The 25,919-nt window shown below is 33.3% G+C and overlaps 1 protein-coding gene across 1 annotated transcript in view; it reads right to left on the bottom strand.

Annotated features, from left to right (window-relative positions):
• LOC123656359 (putative polypeptide N-acetylgalactosaminyltransferase 9) overlaps positions 1 to 16,984 on the bottom strand; it is a 144,483-nt gene extending 127,499 nt beyond the window's left edge. The window contains exon 1 of the mRNA XM_045592050.1: positions 16,791 to 16,984. The gene's annotated coding sequence lies outside the window, so the exon portion shown is untranslated. The remainder of the gene's footprint in view (positions 1 to 16,790) is intronic.
• Positions 16,985 to 25,919: the final 8,935 nt, after the last annotated feature.

Consider the following 25,919-nt stretch of genomic DNA (forward strand, 5'->3'; position numbering starts at 1 on the left):
GTACAATATCGCAAAATTTATTCATGCTCGATTTATAGATAGATCAGTGTGAACATTAAAAGCATACTATAAGTGAAAAGTTATATAACAGTAAATCTGTATTTATATTTGTTCTATGCTATGTTCGTCACTCAATTACGATAATTCTACTTCGAGTAGAAAGATCAAATTACTACCTAATTTATCTAAAATTATCAATAGATGGAGACATACAGTTAAAAAAACCACGACGAAAAGATATTTAGAATAATTCAGAAATCACGAAAAATCAAATAGATAAAATAAAATGTCCTTAAATCAATATCTGTTTTTTACATCGTTATACTTTTTTATAATAAATACATTAACTAAATAAATATTTTATAGTATTGACTCTAGCATTGACACTTGATGCACAGTATTGCGCAAACTTCTAAGAGGATGGAGAGCTTTATAATTGAAACCTGTCCACTTGACCGAAGAATGGCCTCTAGTGAATTCTTCGAGTTTCACAGCCATTGCTGTATAGATGTAGTTCCGATAATAGTGTTAATACGTTATTTTTCATCGTTCAGACAAGCTATTATTATTTATTAACAATCGTTACATGTACTGTTGTAAATTTCTTAATATCTACCTACATATCTTCCATTGAATTACAATGACATTTACGCGGAACCGCTTAATAACATAAACTATTCAAATAGTACAAAAGGTATTACGCGAACGAGAACATAAACCTCGGAAGTATTTATAGAACACGCTTATAAAAAAGGCACACACACACCATATCTAATACTATTTAAACGAGCAATTCTTGTATATACATATATATATAATTCTAGTGTCGGTTCTATTATTCAGTGTTTGTAGTTAAACTCCTCCGAAACGACTTGACCGATACTCATAAAATTTTGTGTGCATATTTGGTAGGTCTGAGAATCGAACAACATATTTTTCATATCCCTAAGTTATAAGGGAGGGGGTCGTTAAGGGGGGTTAATAACATATAATTATGGCAAAACAACGTTTGCGGGGTCAGCTAGTATATATATATATATAATCTGAATCTCGGAAACGGCTCCAACAATGTTCAAGAAATTCAGTATATGGAAGGTTTCGGGGGCGATAAATCCATCTAGCTAGGATTCACTTTTAGGAAATGTCGTTATATCCCTGTTTTAAGGCAATGAAAAAATGGCAACAGTATCGTTAGAATACGAAGGTAAATTTCGCAACTGCAATACAGTTGTAATAGCTGAGGTGGGAAATCAGCCGGTCGGAAACGCCTGAGAAGACCACGGTTCAAATCCCCATGTCAAGGTCGATTTTTTTTTTTCTAATTGCACTCGTGATTTTTTTATTTAAATAACTAGTTCATATTTTTTATCATTGTTGGTAAAATCAGAAATAATTATTCATATTTTTTACCGACTTCCCAAAAAGGAGGAGGTTCTCAATTCGACTGTATTTTTTTTTTTTTTTTTATGTATGTTACATCAGAACTTTTGACCGGGTAAACCGATTTCGACAAATTTTGTTTTAATCGAAAGGTGGTGTGTGCCAATTGGTCCCATTTAAATTTATTTGAGATCTAGCAACTACTTTTCGAGTTATATCTAATAATGCGTTTTTACTTGACGCTTTTTTCGTCGACCTACGTTGTATTATACCGCATAACTTTCTACTGAATGTACCGATTTTGATAATTCTTTTTTTGTTGGAAAGAAGATATCCCTAGTTTAGTACCATGATAAGAAAACCAGGATCTGATGATGGGATCCCAGAGAAATCGAGGGAAACTCTTGAAAATTCGCAATAACTTTTTACTGGGTGTACCGATTTTGATGATTTTTAATTTAATCGAAAGCTGATGTTTGTCATGTGGTCACATATAAATTTTATTGAGATCTGATTACTACTTTTTGAGTAATTTTTGAGAACGCGTAGTTACTTGACTATTTTTTCGTCGATCTACGTTGTATTTACTCGTCGATGTAATTGAAGTCGGTTTTTTTTCGTTTGCAAGCATACACAACTATATCAGTATGTAATTCGTATTTAAATATGATTTCCAAAAAACACGATTTACTTAAAATACCGAGCTAAGCTCGGTCACCCAGATACTTTTAAACCAATTAACCAAAAACCACTAAAAGCATTCTCCTAATTACTTCAGTGATATATAAGATTTTAAGTTAACATGGTAATTTTTATTACTATAATTTTTCAAAAAACGGTACATTTACCATGTTTTTTTATTTTCATTTTGAGGAGCTCGATACTTCGACGTTTAATTACGAATGTATGGTTCATGAACAAGATATTCGCATTAGATTTGTACACCATAATTCAGAATCATCGATAGCACTATTGTATCATCGAAAAATAGAACACGACACAATCAAATTACAGTAGCTTGACGGTTGATTGATCGGTTTAACACTTATCCAGTTTCAAGTGCAAGTTCCAGTAAAGTATTTATTCGACGACCGGTTTACAGTACACCGTGTACGGACAAAGCGTTCCCGAGTGCGCGGTTAGTAGGTACGTTGATATATAATAGGGTCGTGAATCTGAAAACAATAAAGTGATAGATAATTGGTTATTATTGTTTTAATTTTTGGTTTAATTGATTTGGACGATTTAATTAAATAAATGTTACTAAGGTGATGAATTACAATAAACTGCTGCGAAGACATTAACCGATGTGCCAAAATAATTGTGTTTCTTAGCAAACTAAAAAAACCGACTTCAATTATATCAAAGAAGGTACACAAAAAATATTCAAGTAAATACGTACTATTGAAGATAACTCAAAAAATTCTTAGTAAATCTCGATCAAATTTAAATGGGGCCACATAACAAGTACCAGCTTTTGATAAAAAAGAATTATCGAAACCGGTCCAAAAAAATAGTCGAGTAAATATTCATTAGTAACGATAACTCGAAAATCACGGGCCAGATCTAAATTAACTTTAAATGGAACCACATTATACGCACCACTTTTTGATTCAAATGAAAATCATCGAAATCGGTCCACCCAGACAAAAGTCCTGAAGTAAGATAAACAAAAAAAGTAAAAAAGACAGTAAAATTAAGAACTCCTCCCTTTTGAAATCGGTTAAAAAATGGCAAACTGTTGAAGAACATTTAAATTATAGATCACTAAGAGAGAAAAGCCCATCCAACAGGGAGTAAAAATTTATCAATACAGATGGATACTTGAACAGAAAAATTGCTAAATACTCGTATTGAAATAGATCGCGTTGTTATACCTACAGTATCTTTATTCGAAATTGTTTATATATGCATTCTGAGCATAAATAACCACGCGCGAATTAAGCAGCTCAGTACGTTCACGGCCTTACGTCGCTTCCAGACTATGCGTTTAAAAACAGGTTTAACACAACAAAAACGCCTGGTTTATGCGCGATCGTGTACAGAACAAAAAGATAATACTGGCATCTGACTTGATGAGTTTTATTATTACGTATATACATTACACTCATGCAGATAAAAATACGTTTCGCTTCAATTATTTTTTATTCCCAGAGAATATGTAAATGTGTTTTTATTAAAACTTCTTTTTTTTAAACTAATAAATAGATTAGCAAAAGAGGGAAATCTCAATGTTACCTGTTTGAGTGTTTATATTTCGTAGATATCGTCATTTTTTTCGCACAAACAATAAGTGTTTTAAATGAGAACCTTATAGGTCAAAGTTTGAGTCAACATCATTTACGAAGTAATACTCGTATAATAAATTTATAGTATTCAGCGAAATTATTATTTTTACAGTAATCTTTAAAATGTTAGCAACTTCATATTTGCATTCAAACTTTCATAACAATAGTTTGTTTGGTTCCATGCACCAATATCACGATCACTATATATTTTTATGTTCGATATCCCGGATTCAGGAAGACTATAAGTATAACGTCAAGCTTCGACTAATAAGAGTGGAGCTTCAACGAAAAATGTTGCAATCGGAGAAAACGTTTGAAAGCATATTGTATGGAATAATGCCTACCAAAATATCTATGCGAACATAGTCTCAGGCAATAGCTAGTTCGTATTTAACAGGATCTATAGGAGACGTTGTCCTGTCTTGTGAACTGTCAACCGCGTAAATTTTAAAAATAACTGTTACGTTTTCTGAACGATTTTTCAACGATTTTTTTTTTCATTCTGTAAAAACCTTCTTAAAAAACTTCAGTGTAACAAACAAAAATTAATCTAGAATTGGTTCAGCCATTTTCAAGTTTAGCGCTTAGCAACACATTTAACTATTTATTTTTATGTATAGAGACGAAAGATAATGTATGCAATTTAAAAGTCCAGTGTGAAATAGCACTCGATACAATCTCCTATAACGAGTAAGGTGTACACATACCTATCTTCGAACGAAGCACAAACTCATATAAGCCAGTGAAGGCGCCGGCCGTCGAATGCATTATTGATTTTTGTTTATTTTTGAGCTAGCAAAGTGTGGATTCCTTTAATGCACTGCAAAAAATATTTTTATAACAGACATTTGTTCGTTGTTTTTTCATGGAATGTTATTTTTAATCCTGCCACTACGTTCAATGAAACTATACTTCTTTTTATTTTTTATTTGATATTGCGTTCTACACTAGCATTGAACCCGTTGCAAAATGCGACGCATAAAACTTTATGAACACTAACTTGAACGCGATAAATACATGTTATTATAGTAACAATAATAAAATTATTTTAGCTATTTCTGTTTTATAAGTATGTAAATAAACGGCTTACACTTATCTGACTTTTGTAATATTTCAATAATTTAAAATTTCTGACGGTGCCTCAGCGCAACAGTCACAGCACTGCCTCGTGTGTGTTGCGCTGGCGATGGCGGTTGCGGGTTTGAACAGCACATACGGCCAACATTTATGTTAGCCATACAAAATTGGTATGAGAGTCTGTTCTTATGAATTTTGTGTTTCCGGACCCCCACACACAGGAGTAAATCCTAGTGGAAGCCGTTAAGTGGGAGGCGTTTATAATCTTATGTAAAATTTCATAACAGTCGAAATCAAAGTGAACAAACAGCAAGTGCGAATATAAATCGCAGGCAAGGATTCCAATATTATTTTAATCTATTTAAAAATAAGAAATTACTTACTTTTTGGAAAGTCAACAGCTGCCTATATATTTTGTGTAATTTTATCACAATCAAATATTCCAAAAACCAAATTATTATTTTTAGAAGATATATTTATTCTTAAGTAAAGTACCAACATTTACAGAAATACATTGCATATTTTGATTACGTAGCTGCAAAACTCATGAGTCATTACACTTTATATTCATGTCATTAACGAAGAGGCATTTGCTAGCAGTGTAAAAAAAAATAACATTATATATTACTTTGTAAAAAGAAAAAAGAAACAATAAAACACGTGCTATAACTAAAACATTGTTTGTTTTTACTAGATTAGAGGATCAGAAACACTGTGGAGCACTTCAAAGTTTATCAAAGTACGGGTATAATATAACCCTGTGACTTAAGAGCTTCCTTTTATTATTTCTCCTGAACTTTCCTTTCCACGAAACACAACATTCTTTGACAATCCTCTGAACACTTCGTCGTTGCTTATCTCGTTTTATGACCATTTAAACATGAATCTTAACAAAAATACCCTTGTGTTGTTGATTAACGACAAAAGAGTGAAAAAAGCTGTGTTATTTTTTAATACGTATTATTATGCCTCATTTTTGTGTTGTCGTAATTAAAAACGTTATCAATTTAAAAATACTAGAAGAATTTAATTATTAAATATTTTCTACGAAATGTATCTCATAAATATTTCCCATAATATTTATTACGTTATTTTAATGGAATTCACAATAATTTTTACTATTCAAATATATACTTTTTTATAAATTCAAATATATTATTTAAAAAGTACACTTTTTCACTTTAGAAAAAATCGACAGTGAAGTGACAAATCAAGCTCCAATCATCCATATACAGGAGGTGACGCCAATATCCAACAGAACATACTAGCAGAACGCATTTCAGTTAAGCCGGAAAACTATTTTACTCAGGGGATATTAATATCATAAATGTCGAGCAACCTGAAATAAATTGTAAACAAATGGAGACAAAACCCTGTGAGACGTCATTAGCAGTTAATAAATATAAGCTAACAGAAACTATGTTAACAACCACATTACATGCGTATTTTACACGCTATATGGAAATGGATAATGTAACCGACTGTTTACACTAAAAATACCTAATTATAAGTATTGGTGTGGAAAGGACACATGTTTCGAATTCGAACAGCGTTTACACTCGCATAGCTAATAAAACAAATATTACGGAATATTTGTACGCCTTCCCAAATTGAATTGATATTTATGCTATGCTACGTTTACATAGTATTATATTGTATTTCGTCATATTATGCTGGCATGTCATATCTATACATACATACCTCACAATAATGTAACAGGTCGCTGTCTGTATGTATGAACAAAAAAATATTATTGGGACCTTTGTCAACGCAAATAACACCCAAAATAATGATTGTCAGGATTTTTGTCTGTTTGTCTGTACGTTTATGCACGCTAATCTCAGAAACGGTTTATCCGACTTAGATGTAGTTTTTAATAATATATTTTGGCAAGCTTAACTTAACAAGTAGTGTTTGTTTCATGTCAATCGGTTCGTTAATAAAAAAGTTGTGCCAGTTTAAAGAATCACGTTGAACATGTAGTCACTATTCCACGCGGACGAAGTAGGGAGCAATTAAGAAGAAGCAGCTAGTACCTATTTAAATAAATTTTTAGTCCTTAAAATATATTCTTTAAAAAAAAATTACGGTTAAAAAACCGAGGTCAAAACTAAAAAGCAAAAAATAACTTGGTAAATTTTAATTTATAATTGTATTTGCTCGCAAACGAAAAAAAAAACCGACTTCAATTACATCGATAAGTAATACAACGTAGGTAGACGAAAAAATTGTCAAGTAAATACACGTTATCAAAGATTACTCAAAACGTTGTAATCGGATCTCGATGAAATTTAAATGTGGTCACATGATAAACATCAGCTTTCGAATAAATTAAAAATCATCAAAATCGGTACACCCAGTAAAAAGTTATGCGGTATAATACAACGTAGGTCGACGAAAAAATAGTCAAGTAAAAACGTATTATCAGATACAACTCGAAAAGTAGTTGTTAGATCCCAAATAAATTTAAATAGAACCAAATGACACGCACCACATTTCGTTTAAATTTTTTTTTTTTTTTGTCGAAATCGGTCCACTAAGTCAAAAGTTCTGAAGTAACATACATAAAAAAGTACATTCGAATTGAGAACCTCCTCCTTTTTTGGAAGTCTGTTAAAAACACGCCTTCTTATGCAAACCTACTTACTACTAAAAAAAATAAAATACTATTATTTGTATGAGCTATCTACTGATAGGTTTGAAGTCGGTGCCAAACCAATAACACACTTGCCGTGACTTCGTCGGTCGGTTTTTAAATGTATTTTTTTTTTATAATAGACTATTGTAGGTTTCTTTGTTTTCCCATAAAAAAGCCGCACACAAAGTATTGTGAATTTAAAAGCTTTATTTACAATATCACTACCATATTATATATATAACTAATGCCATATTATAAATGTAACTAATGTAAGTAGGCTACATTATTATTTGACACAATTTCCCCCAAGGTCTCCACTTTCCATTAAATAAACACTTTCACAAAACGTTACAAAATGTAAAAATACCCGCATGTTTAATATGCAAATTTTTTGTTTTGCGATTATAGTTCTTAAACGGTTAGTATTAAAAGTTGCGCTAATAGATTGTATCACACTCGTAGGGGCAATTTCCCTTTCGTTGTGCCTACATCAATCTACTGCGGAAGTTAACAACTAAACAACTAATGATGTGACTATTATAGTTCAACAATAACTGTTTGCTCTGATTCCAGTAATTTATAAAACCAATTTTATTTATGAAAATCCTTTCGGTTTTGTTTATAACATATTCCACTGACGGCTACCGTATGGAATCTAAAGATCATTCAAAGTTTATCAGTTTATTTAGTAGTTGTAAACTGTTGAAGTTTTAATTATTTTTAGCGGACGATTCTGCTAAAATTAAATTAGCAACATTTATAATTAATACTATCAAAATCGTTCTAGTCGTTTTGAAAGACATAAAAAAAATTGTGAATGAAGTTTAATTCATTATAATATTTTTATAACATTTTTTTCTTATTCAATTCATGTATTAAGTTAAGTACACTTACCAGTTTTATAAAAGCGCAATTGACCAACGTTTTTTTTTTTTTTTCAACACGTTTGCATATTTTAAATCTATACCTATTATTGTTGTAATATCTTGTCAATTAAATTGTCTGGACATATTTAGGTAAACAAATATTCAAAAAAAAATTACAGCAACGTACTTTTGTTACTTTATTCCATGTTTCAGAATGTTGTAAAATTGCTTAGGTACTTTTTTGCGAAATAAAATTTTATCAGAATATATTTTATAGTGTTATACTTATTATTTATATACTGGCATTTAATATCTACCATAATCATATTTTTCATTGTTACCAATTAATTTAACAGTAACATTCATGAATATATTTATATAAGTTTGATTAAAAAATATATTTATAAAAATCGTTAGTATTGTACTAGACAATTATCTGAAATTCAAACACCATCCGTTGCTATTTTAATTTTATCAGCGCTAAAGAGAAATGCCGGAAAACGTCATTTATACCTATCAACGGAATTTAGTTATCAAAAAGGAAAAAATAGTCGACAGTGAGGTTCGCTACATTATACGTATTAGATACGACATTATTATTGTACATTATTTATATCAGATTATAATACATGCGATAACCGACGTGTAATTATCAAGCTTCATTTGTCGAAATTCTACTCACTCAATAAAAAAATTAATGAAAATATCGTGTCGTGTTAAATACAGAGACATTTATAACAACTATTATAACGATTAAGTACTAAAAACATAAAAGAAGACTTCTTGTTTTACTTGATATTCAAAAATAAAATATTAAATGTACAATCTTACAAATCAAAATGTTGCTAAGTCGCAAGACTCGTATGACACAACATCGTTTCAAGCCGAATAATAAAAAATAAGTAGAACAAATAAGCGGCACCGTTCTACCTAAACGTGTTTGCACTAAGCTAACTAAGTAATAAGCTCATTATGCAGAGAGTTCCCACGTCCGTCGTTCCGGACGTCTCGGAAATGTTTGAAATAATTACCCACCACCTAGTACCGATATAAGAGGTTATGTCATATATACCTTATTCATATAATTGGACTCGTCACGACACCTTCATTTCAACATTTCTGAAAAAGATTCACCGAGCTGCTCGCGTAATTAAAGTTTAAGACACTGCTATAGTGCAATTTGTAATAAAAATAAATGAAGAAAGTAGCAATAACTTCAATTAGAAAAATAAACTAATTACATTATTACGTTGTAATACGTTTCTAATGTTCCAAAAGTTTGGCAAAGGTCTTTTTCAGCATTAGGAAGAAACACCCGACTAGAAAAAAGCCAGGCTCAACCAGATCATGTACCTGGACCGGATCAGGATAAAATGATGCATGCCAGATCCGGCAAGCTCTATCCGGACCAGGTTTGATTCAGATAAGGATAGCCTGATGTAAAATATAATTAAGTATGGTAAGGCATACTGGATCAAGATCCTACGGGTGCGCCGGATGGGGCAAGAAGCATTAATGCGGAGGTGGGGGGAGGACCTGGCGGAGCAGCCGTATGGCACTCGCGTAACGGCTGCGTTGCGCCCGGTCTTTGAGCGGTGGATGCACCGTAAGCGCAAGTCCCTCACCTTCCGTCTGACGCAAGTTCTCACCGGGCACGGCTGCTTTGGTGAATACTTGTGTCGGACGGTCCAAAAGGAGCCGACGACTGGATGTCACGATTGTGGCGCGGCGGTGGACTCTGCCCAGCACTCTTGAGGTGTGCCCGAGATGGGCGGCGCTGCGTCGCGATCTGACGACAGTCCTCGGAGGAGACTTGTCACTGCCGAGCATCATCACCGCGATGCTCGGCGACGACGAGTCATGGACGGCGATGGTCTCCTTCTGCAAGACAGTAATGTTCCAGAAGGAGAACGACGAGCGGATGAGAGAGGAGGCCACCGACGAGGCCTCCGTCCGCAGGCGACGAACGGGGGTGCGTAGGAGGCGCTACCTAATGCACCTCCAGTAACGCCCTTGTGCTCGTGTCGGGCCGGGATGGGAACCTGGTCCTGCTAGACATGGCGTCGTCGGGATTGTTCAGAGGTGAGCCGGACAGTCCCCATGTAGGAGAAGTCTGGCCTTTTCGCCGAGGCCAGCCGGTCGCTGGAAGGATCCTGTCGCCTGCAGATCCGGGACCCTCCAATTAAAGCGGCTGAAGGCTCCCGCAGGGGTTTGGTCGGTAGTGCACCCCCAAGTGTTGAAGCCGACATACGGTCTAGGACTGCCTACCCGGGCGTCCTGGATATCACCCATAAATGGGTTGCCTGCGATAACAAAAAAAAAAAAATACTGGATCAAGACCCGCTCCGGTCCAGATATGGACAGCCTGATGTAAAATATAATTAAGTATGGTAAGGCATACTGGATTAGGACCCGGTCCGGTCCAGATCAGGATAGCCTGATGTAAAATATAATCAAGTATGGTAAGGCATACTGGATCATGACCCGGTCCGATCCAGATCAGGATAGCCTGAAATAAATTACGCGAACTGAGCCTGAATCGCGCTTTCAATGTTTTTAAGCGCACATAGTATATATATATATATATATATATATATATATATATATATATATATATATATATATATATATATATATATATATATATAATATACAGTTATCAGGACAGTCTAGCAGGGAGTCCATTTCTACACAGTGGTGGAGCAGTCGTAAGTAGTCATCATTGGCCTTAGTCCGTCTATTGCAGACGATTTAGACAGTGTCAGACAGACACTGTGTCGCCTAGGACAACTATTCAGGAAAACGCAGAGTTGCCTAGCTCTGCGCCACCCTCTCGACCTCACTGGCTAGGCCCACAGGAACGACGAGTCGATACATGTGGAGCCAGTTCGTTTGCAGGAGTCTTTCACATTTTAGAGCTATACCACGAATGCTTAACGGAGACCTCATTCCGGGTTTCCAATGAAGTTTTCCCTCTCCAGGACCCTGATGATTTTGAGCCAGGTTTATCCCTCGGTCGTCTCTTACGACCCCCACGGTAGAAAGGAGGTGGTGCTATTGTACTCGGCCGACACCACACGACAAATAATAGAAATATAATAATATAAATATATAACGTAAACGTACGAACGTAAGTAGTAGGAAGTAGTTAATTAGTAATTAATTATTAAAAGTTAATAAATAAAATTTAATTAATAATATTAAAATAAATAAAAATAATTAATATTTAAAATAAAAATAATACATTGGAAAAGATAAATGGAAATAAATATCATAATAATTATGTTAAGTAACATATTTATAATATCAATTTGCTTTTTTTTTATTGAACAATTTTTTCAGGAATATCATCATTACAGCCTATACAATCCACTGCTGGACATAGGTCTCCACAAGTTTACGCCAAAAATAACGTAAACTCATGTGTTTTGCCCATAGTCACCACGCTGGACAGGCGGGTTGGTGACCGCAGTACTGGCTTTGTCGCACCGAAGACGCTGCTGCCCGTCTTCGGCCTGTGTATTTCAAAGCCAGCAGTTGGATGGTTATCCCGCCATCGGTCGGCTTCTTAAGTTCCAAGGTGGTTGTGGAACCTTGTTATCCCTTAGTCGCCTCTTACGACACCCACGGGAAGAGAAGGGGTGGCTAAATTCTTTAGTGTCGTAGCCACACAGCACTCAGGAACTTTCAGGAATATACATTCGTGTTTTTAAAAGGATCCGGACCGAACCAGCTGATCAGGATGAGATGAGATTTCCTGATCGGGTCCACACAAATCTTCTGCGTTACATACCTTATCCGGTCCAGATCAGGCATGCCCGGTCCGGTTCTTCTAAGGAACACGACAAATTCCTACTCGGGCATAGGTACCGGTTTCATCCTTCATAATGCTGTACAACAGCTTGTTGGGAAAATATATTTGTCTTCAAATATCTCTTGATAGGAAAATATAGCAAGGAGTCCTGCAAATTGTTTGAGGAAAAAAGAAAAAAATATCACTTGAAACATTTATATAAGGTAATCCAATTTTAAACACGCTGTTTTTGTGACCACTAAGCCACAATAAACAATTTCACTTGATATTAAATAAAGATTAAAAAGCTATTTCAGCTGAATTACTGTTACGAAAATAGATTTAGCCATCATAGTCAATGAATCCTCGACGTATTTTGCAAACAAAACAAAACCATAAATACGTAACTAATTCATGCGGTGACAGAAAACTCGTCACGGGGCATTAAACTTTTGTTCGTTATACTGCAATGCAGATTTGTGACATGTGTGAAGTGTGTGATCCAATCAGAGGACACCAATCACGCACAAGCAATTGAAAGTTTTTTGAAATACTACGTCAAAAATCTAAATTCTTACTTTGTATATTCAATTTACACCTCAACAGGTTACGCATAACCAATATCTGAACTATTAACTACTTAAATTCAATAAATAAATGTTTATAAGAATACATTTTGCTTTTTTTTAAATATCTATTTTTTTATACAATTAGGTCGGCAAACAAGCGTACGGTAGCCTACTTTTGATGGTAAGCGATTACCGTAGCATATAGACGCTTGCGACTCTACCCCCAATCCCCCCAGAATCTCTGGTCACCTTACTCACTACAGAAACACACAATGCTTGAAGGTACTTCCCCAGTCCGGCTGCTTCAGATTTTGAGTAGGATATTTCCCGCGGTGCCCTACCTCAATTAAAATAAAATGAAAATTGTATACACAAATGCATACAAATGAAAGACGACATAGCACAAACGAACGTAAAAAATTTAAAGCCGTAATAATGACTGACTGAAAACAATGATCCAAGAAGCTCAAAAGGATTAAATTATTCCAACACATAAATAGCTCCCTTCTTGAGTGCGTGCGTAAGAAAGGCTCTTGAGACTCATTGCATAGTATAATTAAACACCAGGACAGGCTTAGTGGTGGATTTATGACGATTGTACGAACCGAGTCGGAGCATACAGCTGTTCGAACTGAACACTACTGGTGTTTCGTTGACAGGTCAGAAATATGGAGTCCGATTTACGTAGTTTAAATTGTCTCTAAATCCGAGTATGTAATGAACTTAACTCTTAAACATCTGCCGCCATAGTAAAATATTTTTAGGTTACCTATTTGAAAAACTTTATTTGGAAATCTATACAATTAAATAAATTTACAATAAAGTTATATTTTTTTATATCAGTGATCTCGGTATTTTTTTTATAATAGACAGAGATGGCATTGATGAAATCCTTCAAAGCAGGCAATTATAAGTATCCGACGGAAGTACATTGACACAAATATGTAGTAATTACACGTTCCTATAAATCCCAATAATTTATATTAACCATCTTCAACTCAACTTTCGTCCACTATAAATAAGGAAATTATTTCTAAATAAGTACATTTTTTGTTTGTTTAAAATATGGTCATACAATCTTTTTCTCTAATTGTGTTTGCTGGCAAACGAAAAAATCCGACTTTAATTACATCGACAAGTAATACAACGTAGGTAGACGAAAAAATAGTCAAGTACCCGACTAGGAAAAAGGTCAGGCTCAACCAGATCATGTATTTGGACCGGATCAGGATAGAATAAGGCATGCCAGATCCGGTAAGCACTATCAGGACCAGGTCTGGTCCAGACAAGGATGGCCTGATGTAAAATATAATCAAGTATGGTAAGGCATACTGGATCAGGACCCGGTCCGGCCCAGATCAGGATAGCCTGAAATAAATTACGCGGATTGAGCCTGAATCGCGCTATCGATGTTTTTAAGCGCACTTAGTATATATAAAGTTATCAGGACATTCTAGCAGGGAGTCCATTTCTACACAGTATTTATAACTTACTTTACTTACTATTATTGTAATCAGATCTTGATGAAATTTAAATGTGATAAAACGTCGGCTGCCGATTAAATTAAAAACCATCAAAATCGGTACACCCAGTAAAAAGTTATGCGAATTTTCAAGGAATTCCCTCGATTTCTCTAGGATTCCATCATCAGATCCTGGTTTCCTTATCATGGAACCACACTTAGGATATCTTCCTTCTAACAAACAAAGAATTATCAAAATCGGTTTATAAACGACGAATTTATCCCCAAACACACATAAAAGATATATATATATATATATATACGGTCGAATTGAGTAACCTCCTCCTGTTTTGAAATCTGTTAAAAACATCACATTTAATATTTTATTTTTTCTGAAAATTAACATGGTGATGAAAAATTTATACATTTTATTCAAGTATTGCTTATAACTTAAATCGAATTTTACGTAATTTTCAAACTCATAACTCCATAAGAACTAAATCTGCAAGCCGACGTCAATCAAGTTCTTACTCCTTGTTAGACGCGAAAAAACAATCTACTTAGCTATGGCAACGTAATTATGATCTTGTAACGTCTCGCAAATTGTGTGAATTTTCATTAATCATCAATTAAATTATATCTGTGTGTGCTCGCAAACGAAAAAATAACCAACTTCAATTACACAGACAAGTAATACAAAGTAGGCAAACGAACATATTGTCAAGTAAATACGCATTATTAGAGATAAATCATAAAGTACTCAACAGATCTCAATCAAAATTTAAATTTAACCACAAGACAAGCATCAGCTTACGATTAAAACAAGAATCATCAAAATCGGTCCACCCATTCAAAAAGCCTTAGACATACATGGAAAATACAATTCAATTGAAAACCTCCTCCTTTTTTGGAATTCGGTTAAAAATACTAGTTAGTTACTCTTATCAAACAAAAATTACGATATATATTAAATGAACTTTCAATTGATATAACTGAGAGGTAAATAATTTATTGTGTATATTTTTATTCGTGTTTCGTGCGTTCAGTGGCTTTTGAGAAATAAAAGTGGTTTTCGTCAGCCAGTCAGAACATCACTTGAGCTAGATCTTCTGAATATTTGCGATCCTCTACTGAAGATTGTAAAAGAAAGAGAAATTAAACTAATTGGACTAAAAATTTTCGGTACCTACGTAAGAGCTTCAAATTTTATAGCATTTCAATATGTAGTTAGTTAATTTTTATGTGGGTTTTCGCTTTCCTTTGTAAAACTTCCATTAAGTAGTCATAAAGCATTTATGGTAAAAAATTAATGTACAGAAATGTAATATCTTATATAGTGCACATCGATTCTTTATTTTAGATTTTGAAGTTATTAATAATGTAGTGTTCAGGAAATATTTTTTCAAATAGTTTATTTCTTAATAATGAGTATACGCATATTAGTTATTTGATATTGGAAGTACCAAAATGTAAAAAAACCTAGTTTTATAATGTTACGCCTTTGAATGTTCGCTTATTTTAAACTATTCACATCTTCACTTTTTCAAATAGATGTTATCAAAAATGACTGACTAAGATAATGTAAATAGCTTGTGTAACGTCTACAAATATACGGTATTGCCTCACGCCTCACCTATAATTATTAATAATTTATATTTGTACGATTATAAACACTGTTTGCAAATCTCCTTGACATGTCGGTGACCTTAGTGATGCCTCATCAAACGCCAACACAGTCATCGTGCCGACATTCTCCACGGTGCCTACCTTAACTTTATAATTTTCATAAAAAAATACTTCTTGTTTTCTACCTACAATAAAAACACTAAACGCTGCCGAAAGATAAAAAAAAACGGACTCTCGTTTATCTTATCGTTAATCAGTTTATCAGTTTTTAATTGATGTTTCGAATTTATTTGAAAATTATATTAAATGACAATTGATAAAACAACGTCCCATTAATTTCGATACAATATTATCAAAATCCTTCAAATTGTTATATTTTAAATAGCGACTATCGCACTTATATACCTACCTACTTAAAAATTTAAATACATTAATAAAAATATATCACTATTAGCGGAATACTTTTCAATATCTAAAAGATAAAAGTATTCGTTTCTAGTAAACAAAATTTATTTAAGTACAGTCACAAAACTTTTATCAAGAAGAAAGTAACCAAATTATTCATTAATATATTCACATAAGTTAAAAATTTATGTCAGTATAACTTTTTCTCCGTTGGAATGATTAAAAAAATGTACATTTGACGAACGGTTTATAAATGATTACATATGACCATCATAGGATATTGAACTCTGTTGGATTAGCCATTAAAGGCGCTCCTCGATTGCTTTTGAAAAAAAAACGTTCTCCTTTTCAATGAATATTGTATGAAATACGGTTGTTATTTTTTAATGTAACTTTTCTTAGTCTTACTAGTTCAAACTTAGATTTATTGTAAGAACGAAGAAATGAAAAAGCGTCTACAAACACCTCCCAGGCTACACACCGGTGTAACAAAAAACAATTAAAAACAACTCGAAGATCGAGAAGTCAACGAACTCACTGATACAGTGATACTAAAGCCTATAAAATAAATACGGTGTCCCCAGGAACGATTATTTATTAAATTCAAGTGTCCATTATAACGACCGGACAAGTGACATTCCGAATGCATCCAACAGCATTACTATTCGCAAAGCATACGCACCGACCTTGAATAAAGATGATGGTTAACAGCACTGGCCACCAATGTAAGATAACAATCCAGATAGAGCCACAAGTGTTTATTGTGCGTAATTAATAATTACAGCACATGCCACATAAAATCCACAGGTAAAATTCGAAAGCTCGTAACGTAACTCGCGTTAACTGAGCGCACGTCTATCGACAACGGCGCGCAGAGTACGACTGAGTAGGATCGAGGTATGGAGGTCCGTTGGTCGGAGGTCGGAGGCGATTGGCTGAGGACGGCGAAACGGGATGCGGCAGCGAGATGCGCGCATCACTCCCGGCTTCCGTTCGTCGCATTTGATAAAATTCGCACTGGAAAAACTTGAGTAATTGCCGCCGCGTCTGCCTCAATTTCTTTTCCAAAGTTAGATTAATTATTATAACGTAATATAACAATCTACTTAAGAACTTTTCACCGTTTTTTTTTAAATATTTACGATCGTCCAACAATTATGTTTACAATAATTGATGACGAAAAATGTTATTTATTTGCTAAACAGAGAAAGAACGTTAGTTACTCTGTTTCTCAATAGTTTTATAATTTACGATTGTGCGTCATTTTTTTTTTTTTTTTTTTTTTTTTTTTTATATCTACACAATACACACACGGTTGTCTGTTCCTAAAGTAAGCAACTTAATGCTTGTGTTATAGGTAACATTTGTCATTTGTGTTATAGGTCATTCCTTGTTTAAGAGTATTTATATTCTGAGTATGTATTTCCTTAAAGAATTTTTACATTGTGGTCGCTCTTTGTTATAAAGCGTACGATTTATTAGCCGGATATTAAAAAATAAATAAAAATAAAAAATAAAATAAAAATAAAGATATTTTTTTCTACTTATTTTATTTCTTTATTACGAAAATTATTCGAAAACGGGATATTTACCATGTTTATTTATTTTCGCTTTGCGGAGCTCGATATTTCGACATTGACTTCGAATGTCTTGATCATGAGACTGAAGTTACGGGTAGATGTTGACGGCTTTAGCTGTGTCCGTACCGGACTACCTCCCTACGCAGCAAACGTGTTAGAAAGGAGGTAGTCCGGTAAGGTAAATTGATAGGTGATAGAAACGGTATGGGTTTGATTGTAATATATTGGAATTTGTCCTGAAATATTTAAACTGAGCATTTAGATACTTAGATGTACTGTGTGGCTACGGTGTACTGTGTGGCTACGGTACTAAAGAATTTAGCCACCCCCTCTCTTCCCGTGGGTGTCGTAAGAGGCGACTAAGGGATAACACAGTTCCGCTACCACCTTGGAACTTAAAAAGCCGACCGGTGGCGGGATAACCATCGAACTGCTGGCTTTGAAATACACAGGCCGAAGACGGGCAGCAGCGTCTTCGGTGCGACAAAGCCAGTACTGCGGTCACCAACCCGCCTGCCCAGCGTGGTGACTATGGGCAAAACACATGAGTTCACGTTATTTTTGGCGTAAACTTATGGAGGCCTATGTCCAGCAGTGGACTGTATAGGCTGTAATGATGATGATGATGATGATGATTTAGATACTCGAGGTTAATAAAGATAGCAATAAAGATGCTTTAATATTACAATACGTGTGTGTAACTTATCTGGGAATGTTCAGAAACTTGATAAAAGCAAGAAAAGAAAAACGAATATGTTTTAGCCCACGCGACTGAAGTAAACTTCTTCGCAAAAAAAGTAAAGCTCCTACAGTAATAAACGAAACGTAACTCTTTCTGTTTCTATTTTCACTAACTTATACCTCCCTCTCAACTTCTGTTCGCCTCGCCCGATCACACGTCTCGTAACGCTCTCGTCACGAATTCGCCAGATTACTCCCCAAGTCAAGTGTTCGTAAATAAGTTTTACTTCAAAAGTAAAACCATCAATTTCGTTAATCTAGGAAAATCATATTGCCTCAAATTTAAGTATACGCAACAACGACAGAGTCTAATTACGCACGGCCATCTTTGTCTACCCGCCAGTTACATGTCTGCAGTGCTTTTTTCGAAGAACCACGTGGCCTGACTAAAATTAATATTGGCATTAATTGTTAATGATAGAGATATAGTATGCTACAATTTTTTATGTGTAAAACAAAAGATGTAGGTATATAGAGAGAACATATAAAGAAATTTATTTAGATTAAAAATATATACAATTATGAATATTACATACGTATAATTTTTGTTTTATTTTAATTTAACGCTATTCACAGCTTTTTATACTTGGCTTAATTTGTGCTGGAAGTGCTGGAAGCGTTTAACACACAAGACCATGCTATTTATTATACGTATATATTGATAAAAATCTTAATTTGGAAAACGCGAGAATATTAAGAATATTTTCTGAAAAAGCTAGGCGCATATTTCATTAAAAAATCTAATCATAATTTACTACACGTGTCAATGTTAAAAGAATGCATCTGACATAATTATATCAACATATTATTTAATTAAACTAAACAGGCATCAAGCAAACACTTATTTCCCACTTAGAATACCCTCGAGTACTCTTTTTTTTCACTCTACACAATTAACTTTTTATCCAACTAATTACAGAAAGAACATTTTCTTCTTTGTAACTTGCTTTATAAAATTTTCACTCACTTTTGATATTCATTTTATTTTAATACAACAGCAAAATAAAACTAGAAAAATTCTTAAAAATTTTAACATTAATCTTAATCGTTAATTTGACAGTCAAAAAAAATAAAAAATTAATGAAGGTATAAATATATTATACCATACACATTCATTTTAGATTTTTTTTTTTCGATACCTCGCTCAATATGCTAGTAAGTGCAAACTTCCAACACTAAATTTCTGCCTTACAACGTAGTGATCCTATCAAGCAAATAATTATATCAACTAGCAAAATAAACATTAGGACTAGGAATGTAAACAGTAAACGAAAGAAACTATTGCGAACGTTTTGTAGCCATTTTTTCATTGCCTAAAAACAGGGATAATACGAAATTTTCTAAAAATGAATCCTAGCTAGGGAGCCGTTATATATATATATACTAGTTGACCCTGCAAACGTTGTTTTGCCATATATTTTATTAACCTTCTCAATCCCCCCCCCCCCATTATAGCGTAGGGGTATGAAAAATAGATTTTGTTCGATTCTCAGACCTACCCGATATGCACACAAAATTTCATGAGAATCGGTCAAGGCGTTTCGGAGGAGTTTAACTACAATCACCGCGACACGAGAATTTTATATATTAGATAAACAAGAATTGCCCGTATAATAAATAGTATAAGATATAATTAAAAAACAGTACAGTTAATTATTATTTTGAAAGAATTATGTATTTTTTAAAGTAATGAAAAAGTAAATTTTGAAGAAATAAAACACAAACATCCGACCTAAAAATGCATGTACGCTAGAACGTACCTACAGATTCATTTTATCAAGTGTTCACTTCCCTTATCGCTCGCCACAATTTGTTTTAGAACGCATATGTTTTATTGTTTGATAAAACCCAATGAAATTTAACAGGCAGTTAATTTAAGGTTTATACGAGAAATGATTTTCATTGCCTAAAAATTGCACGAAAATGCGCATGTGACTAAGTTTTTTAATTTTGGCAAGGAGAAATAGATAACACTAGTTAAATTGAAAATATTAATGTTGTTATGACATGAATTTATTATTTTCTATACAAATAAATAAAATTGAAGTGTCTATTTGTAATATTAAAATAACCGCTTTTAACTAAATTCATATGCATGTTTAAACGCTACATATAGCAAAATAACATTTTTTATAATTTTTGTCTGTCCATCGGTCTGTCTATTTATGCCGGCTAATCTCTGAAACGGCTGGACCGATTTTGATAGAACTTTCACTGGCAGATAGCTGAGGTAATAAGAAGTAACTAAGGCTACTTTTATTTTAGTTTTTTTTACTTTATAACTCTGCAGACTAAACAATAATTATTTTGTTAAATTCCACGCGGACGAAGTCGCGGGCACAGCTAGTTGTCTATATAATCTCACAATACACTATGTTTAGAGGTTAAAGCCTTTTTTACATAATATACTTAAAAAATGTTTGCGGTATTTTATTACACAAGCAACCCTTGACTCGGGTAATACTGATCTTTCGATATTGAAAATTACTAATATTTATATACTTCATATTGTCATTGTCTTTGTCCACAAAATTTAATATAACTGCTAATATTAAACTGCTATAAATATATCACAAATCAATTATAAGTACGGTCTACTTTTAGTTTTTGAAAAAGATTGCGAAGCTAACATGAATTCAAAGAGTATTATATATAAATAATAGTAAAACACAGACAACTGCTACACTTGTACATAAGTATTCATTGCCGAACTATTAAAACGTTCGTTATTATGGAATAGTTCCGCATCTATTAATAAAGCAGAGCGCATTCGACGAGTGTAGATGATAGATAAAGAAAGATTATTACAATTTAGAATCACTTTTTCGTGCAGTGAACTACTATTTGGATATCATTACAAAACATCTCGATAGTAACTATACACACATTCAACAACTTCCGACTGCAGCAGTGCATACGATAAGCTATCAGCGGGTCAGTTAGGGGTTCATTATCATGCCTTATTTACACAATGAATTGACTTAGGTCGGCGATTGGTATTTGTTTTTTTTTTACGCTATTTGTATAGGAAAAGAAATCGTCCGTTATAAAGTTCTTTCGATTTAGAAATGTTTTAAATTTAAAATGTTCCAAATGTTTATATAAAAGATTTTATAAATATCTTCTAATAGACTTTTTATAAATTTACTACAAAATTAAACAATTACAATAAATATGCGTTATGTTCTCTTAAAAAATTACGATTACTACTCACAAATGAAACTAAGCAATTTTGTAGGATCTCGTTCATAATTCATTATCCAAGGGTAACATTGGATAGTGTAACGGTACACATAACTGTTCAAATCCGGCAATTAGGTGGCACTCAGCCGATCGCAGTCTTCTCCCACTGCGGTTAATTTTGTTCAATTAGAGAATTTCACGTAACCACCTCTCCGTCTGACTCGATTAAAATTAAATTTGCCTAGAGAGTTCAATTTATGATATCATGTGCAAAATGATCTTCATATACAAAGATGTGATTCATCCTCTGAAAAACTAGAAACCTAGAATAGTAAACAAAAAGTTTCCTATTCAAATCTTTTGATTTTGAAATCCTTTGATCAAATTCGTCTTTCTTAAACGTCATTGCGGGTAATTGCCTTTAATTGGAGCAATTTCAGTAAAACCTCAAAGCTTGCTCGTTTAAAGTAAAATCTGGTGACACATTTTTCAATTTCAGTTACTTAATTATTCTCTCATTCAACACTCGCTTCATTTATTCCTTTTCAAGGAACAGACTTTGTATTTTTAACCGACTTTCAAAAAAGGAGAAGGTTCTGAATTCGATTGTATTTTTTTATGTATGTTACTTTAAAACTTTTGACTGGGTCGACTGGTTTCGACAAATGTTTTTTTTTAATCAAAAGGTGGTGCATGTTATTTGGTCCCGTTCAAATTTCTTTGAGATATAACAACTACTTTTCGAGTTATATCTAATAATGCGTTTTTACTTGACTATTTTTTCGTCGACCTACGTTGTATTATACCGCATAACTTTTTACTGGGTGCACCGATTGATGATTTTTATTTTAATCAAAAGCTGGTGTTTATCATGTGGTTACATTCAAATTTCATCGAGATCTGATTACAATTTTTTGAGTAATCTTTAATAACGCGTGCTTACTTGACTATTTTTTTGTCTACCTTCGTTGTATTACTTGTCGATGTGGATGAAGCCGTTTTTTTTTTCATTTGCGAGCAAGTAAAATTATTAGAATAATAATGAACGTCAATAAATTTGTAATTTGAAACCGTAATTAATAAACTAGAATCAATTGCCTAATTGAATAAGTATCTACTTACAATACGTAAACTACTCAAATAAAATAATTTTAGTAAGCAAGACATATATTTAATGTAAAACAATTTTTGATAAACTCTAATAAACTGAATGTGTATGTTAATTACAAATAGATATCTACGAACCGTTATATTGTATATTTTAACGGTAAATAATATGTTAAGTTAAACATAAATTAGACCTATAGTTATTATTTTACGTGAAGATGGAAAGAGGTACTAACATAGTAAAATAATTTTTCGCAGAAATCGTTTAATAAAGAGATTTTATCTTATTGTTAAACAAACACCTTCGGGTTTCACAGAGTAAATATCAGGCCTGAGCACACAACAATATTGCTCATGACAGTATCGTTTTACGAGTGTCAACGTACATCAGTATTATATTGTAAATATAATTAAGCTATTTACGATTAGATGTTTCTAGATATGTTAAGTACATTTATTAATTATCACAATAATATATATATTAATTTATATGAAAGGCAATAATTTATTGTATACATACTCACAGTGCACGTGTAAACTACTAAATATATATATATAGTTAGTCAGTCAGTCAGTTCATCCTATTGCAGTCCACTGCTGGACATAGGTCTTCCCAAGTTTACGCCTATATCCTGTATCCACAATACTCATCCAGTCTACACGGGCAATTTTACGTAGATGATCGGTCCAGCGGGCCAGAGGACGTCCCACACTGCGTTTGACATTGCCACCTCGCTTTACCGAGTTATTCTATAGGTAACCGCATTAGATACATTGCAAAAATATTGCAATACTATTATCTACACAAACACATTTTGCCTCTTAAGAGCTTAAAGAAAAAAGCATGCTATCGCTGTCCCTACAATGAAATCAATATTTTATATTCCGTAATTATTTTTTGGTCTTATTTGTTAATTGCCTGTTTGTGATATGCGCAAAGTATATTTAAGGACGTTACAACACAACAAAGATAATTAAATCGAAGTCTACTCAAGGAAATCGGAGAAAAATAATATCAATAAAAGTTTACAAACATTCGCTAAGTAGAAAAAAACAATAGAGTCAAATCAATCCAATAAAGCCGGGTGAAAACAAACTCCAAACATCAACCAATATTATATGAAAAAGGGAAAGAGGATAAATTGCGAATAAAAGAATGAAACAAAGAAACAATTTGTGTAAAGTTAACAACAGAACGCTGTAAACAATAAAAGTTTCGGAAGAAGTTAGCGTTTGTTGAAAAGGGTTTGGAGGTAATGAATAATATTAACAAATTATTCACAACGCAATCGCATTATATTCGCGTCGGTAATGAAATTTTATGGCAGTAACAACTTTTCGTTCGTTGCGCCGATTTATGGATGCTTTGTTTTAAAAGCAATTTAAATTTTTCACATCAATAAAACTAATCAAGTAAGCAATTAGAATTCGAGACTTTTTTTTAAACACTGCACGATTACATTTTAAACTTTTAATTATTTCGCAGAACATATTTCGCTACCGGCTTAAGCCTGAGTATAAATTGTCTTTTATGAACGCTTGTAACCGAAACTATACGCCATATCTATTACAATTATCTCAAAATGGAGTCACTGCGGCATGTCACATAATAAAGGTAGGAACCTCATTGTTGCCTCTAGCGTGACCCTTTAAATCAAGAGACAATTGTCCCCATTGACACCTAACGACATTTAGGAATAACCCTATCGTTCCCTATTCGGCATCTTTACGCCTATCTTTTGAACAAAAGAAAATTAGGGTCACTAATGTATGAAGAAGATACGTGCACTGCTTCCAAGTCTGATAAAAATGTAAAGAGACAAAACATTAGCATGATCTTCTGCAAAAATAGTAGGTATTATCCCTATATTTTATCTTTTATTTATTAGTCTTTACCTTAACATTGTGATCAAATATTTTTGTATTTGAGATGTGTCTAAATTATTTTTATTGTTATTTACTAGTTATTTTTAATTTTTATTAAGTTTTGCAACTTTATTTTAAGCCTTTAGTACACTCAATAGCAGCTGTTTCAATAGCACAATACTATAAATATATACTTACAACAGCTGTAACCGAAACTTTGACGCAGACAAAAATCAGAAAAATGATAGTTTTACTCTGACTCGCTGTGTGCCTTTCCCTCTCTTCCCGTGAATGTCGTAAAAGGCGACTAAAGGATAGCACAGTTTCACTACCACCTTGAAACTTATAAAGCCGACCGATGGCGGGATAACCCTCCAACTGCTCGCTTTGAAATACACAGGCCGAAGACGGGCAACCTCTTCGGTGCGACAAAGCCAGCCCTGCGGTCAAAACCCGCTTACCCAGCATGGTGACTATGGGCCGTACACATAAGTTCCTGCTATTTTTGCGCAAACGTGTGACTGAATGACAGTGAAGTGACAGTGACTCTGACTCGGGGCGGGGATCGAAACCACACCCTCCCGAAAAAAAAGGAGGGTCATTACAAGAATAAACTATTTGAATTGAAAGATGATTATGTTTGTTTTATGTTATTATTATTATTATTTATTTATTTACAGAAGAAAAAAACATACAATTTATGTGATAAACAGTGCAGCAAAAACAATGAGCAGTTTAACAGTGCACTGTGTAAACTTGATATTTTCGAAAATGATTTAAAATCTAATAAAAATAGCCTAAAGTATAATTCATTTTTCGCAATGTAACTTGCTTATATATATATATATATATACCCCATATGTTGCAAGTGTTACATGCATCACTTACAAGTTATAGAGTAATAAAGACAACTAAGTGTTCGCGACTATACAAGTTAATAATAAGTTTATAATAATATATCTAAAGATAGATAGGGAAAGTAGAGGAAAACTATTATTAGAAAATAATTTTCTCTTATGACATTCAATAATCTTCGCAGAGGACAGTTAATGAAAGTGCAAGATCATAATTGAATCCAACTCGAAGAGACTTTTTTTATTTCAATTCTCATAATATCATATTGATCCGATATCCAATCGGTTTTTATCGCAGAAAAAGTCAAAGAATCAGGAGGACTAAATTGGATTCCCGACGGAAACAACGATTTTTGTTTGGGAAGACATTCACAATGGATTTAGAAGCGAGTAATTATAGCGCTCAAAGTATTCAGGAAGAGCAAGGTTTTCGATCTTGAAATAAGTAGAAAAAAGATTTTAGAGAAATTTATTATAATTAAAG

Source organism: Melitaea cinxia, chromosome 9 (assembly GCF_905220565.1).
Source record: "Melitaea cinxia chromosome 9, ilMelCinx1.1, whole genome shotgun sequence".
NCBI classification, from domain to species: Eukaryota; Metazoa; Arthropoda; class Insecta; order Lepidoptera; family Nymphalidae; genus Melitaea; species Melitaea cinxia.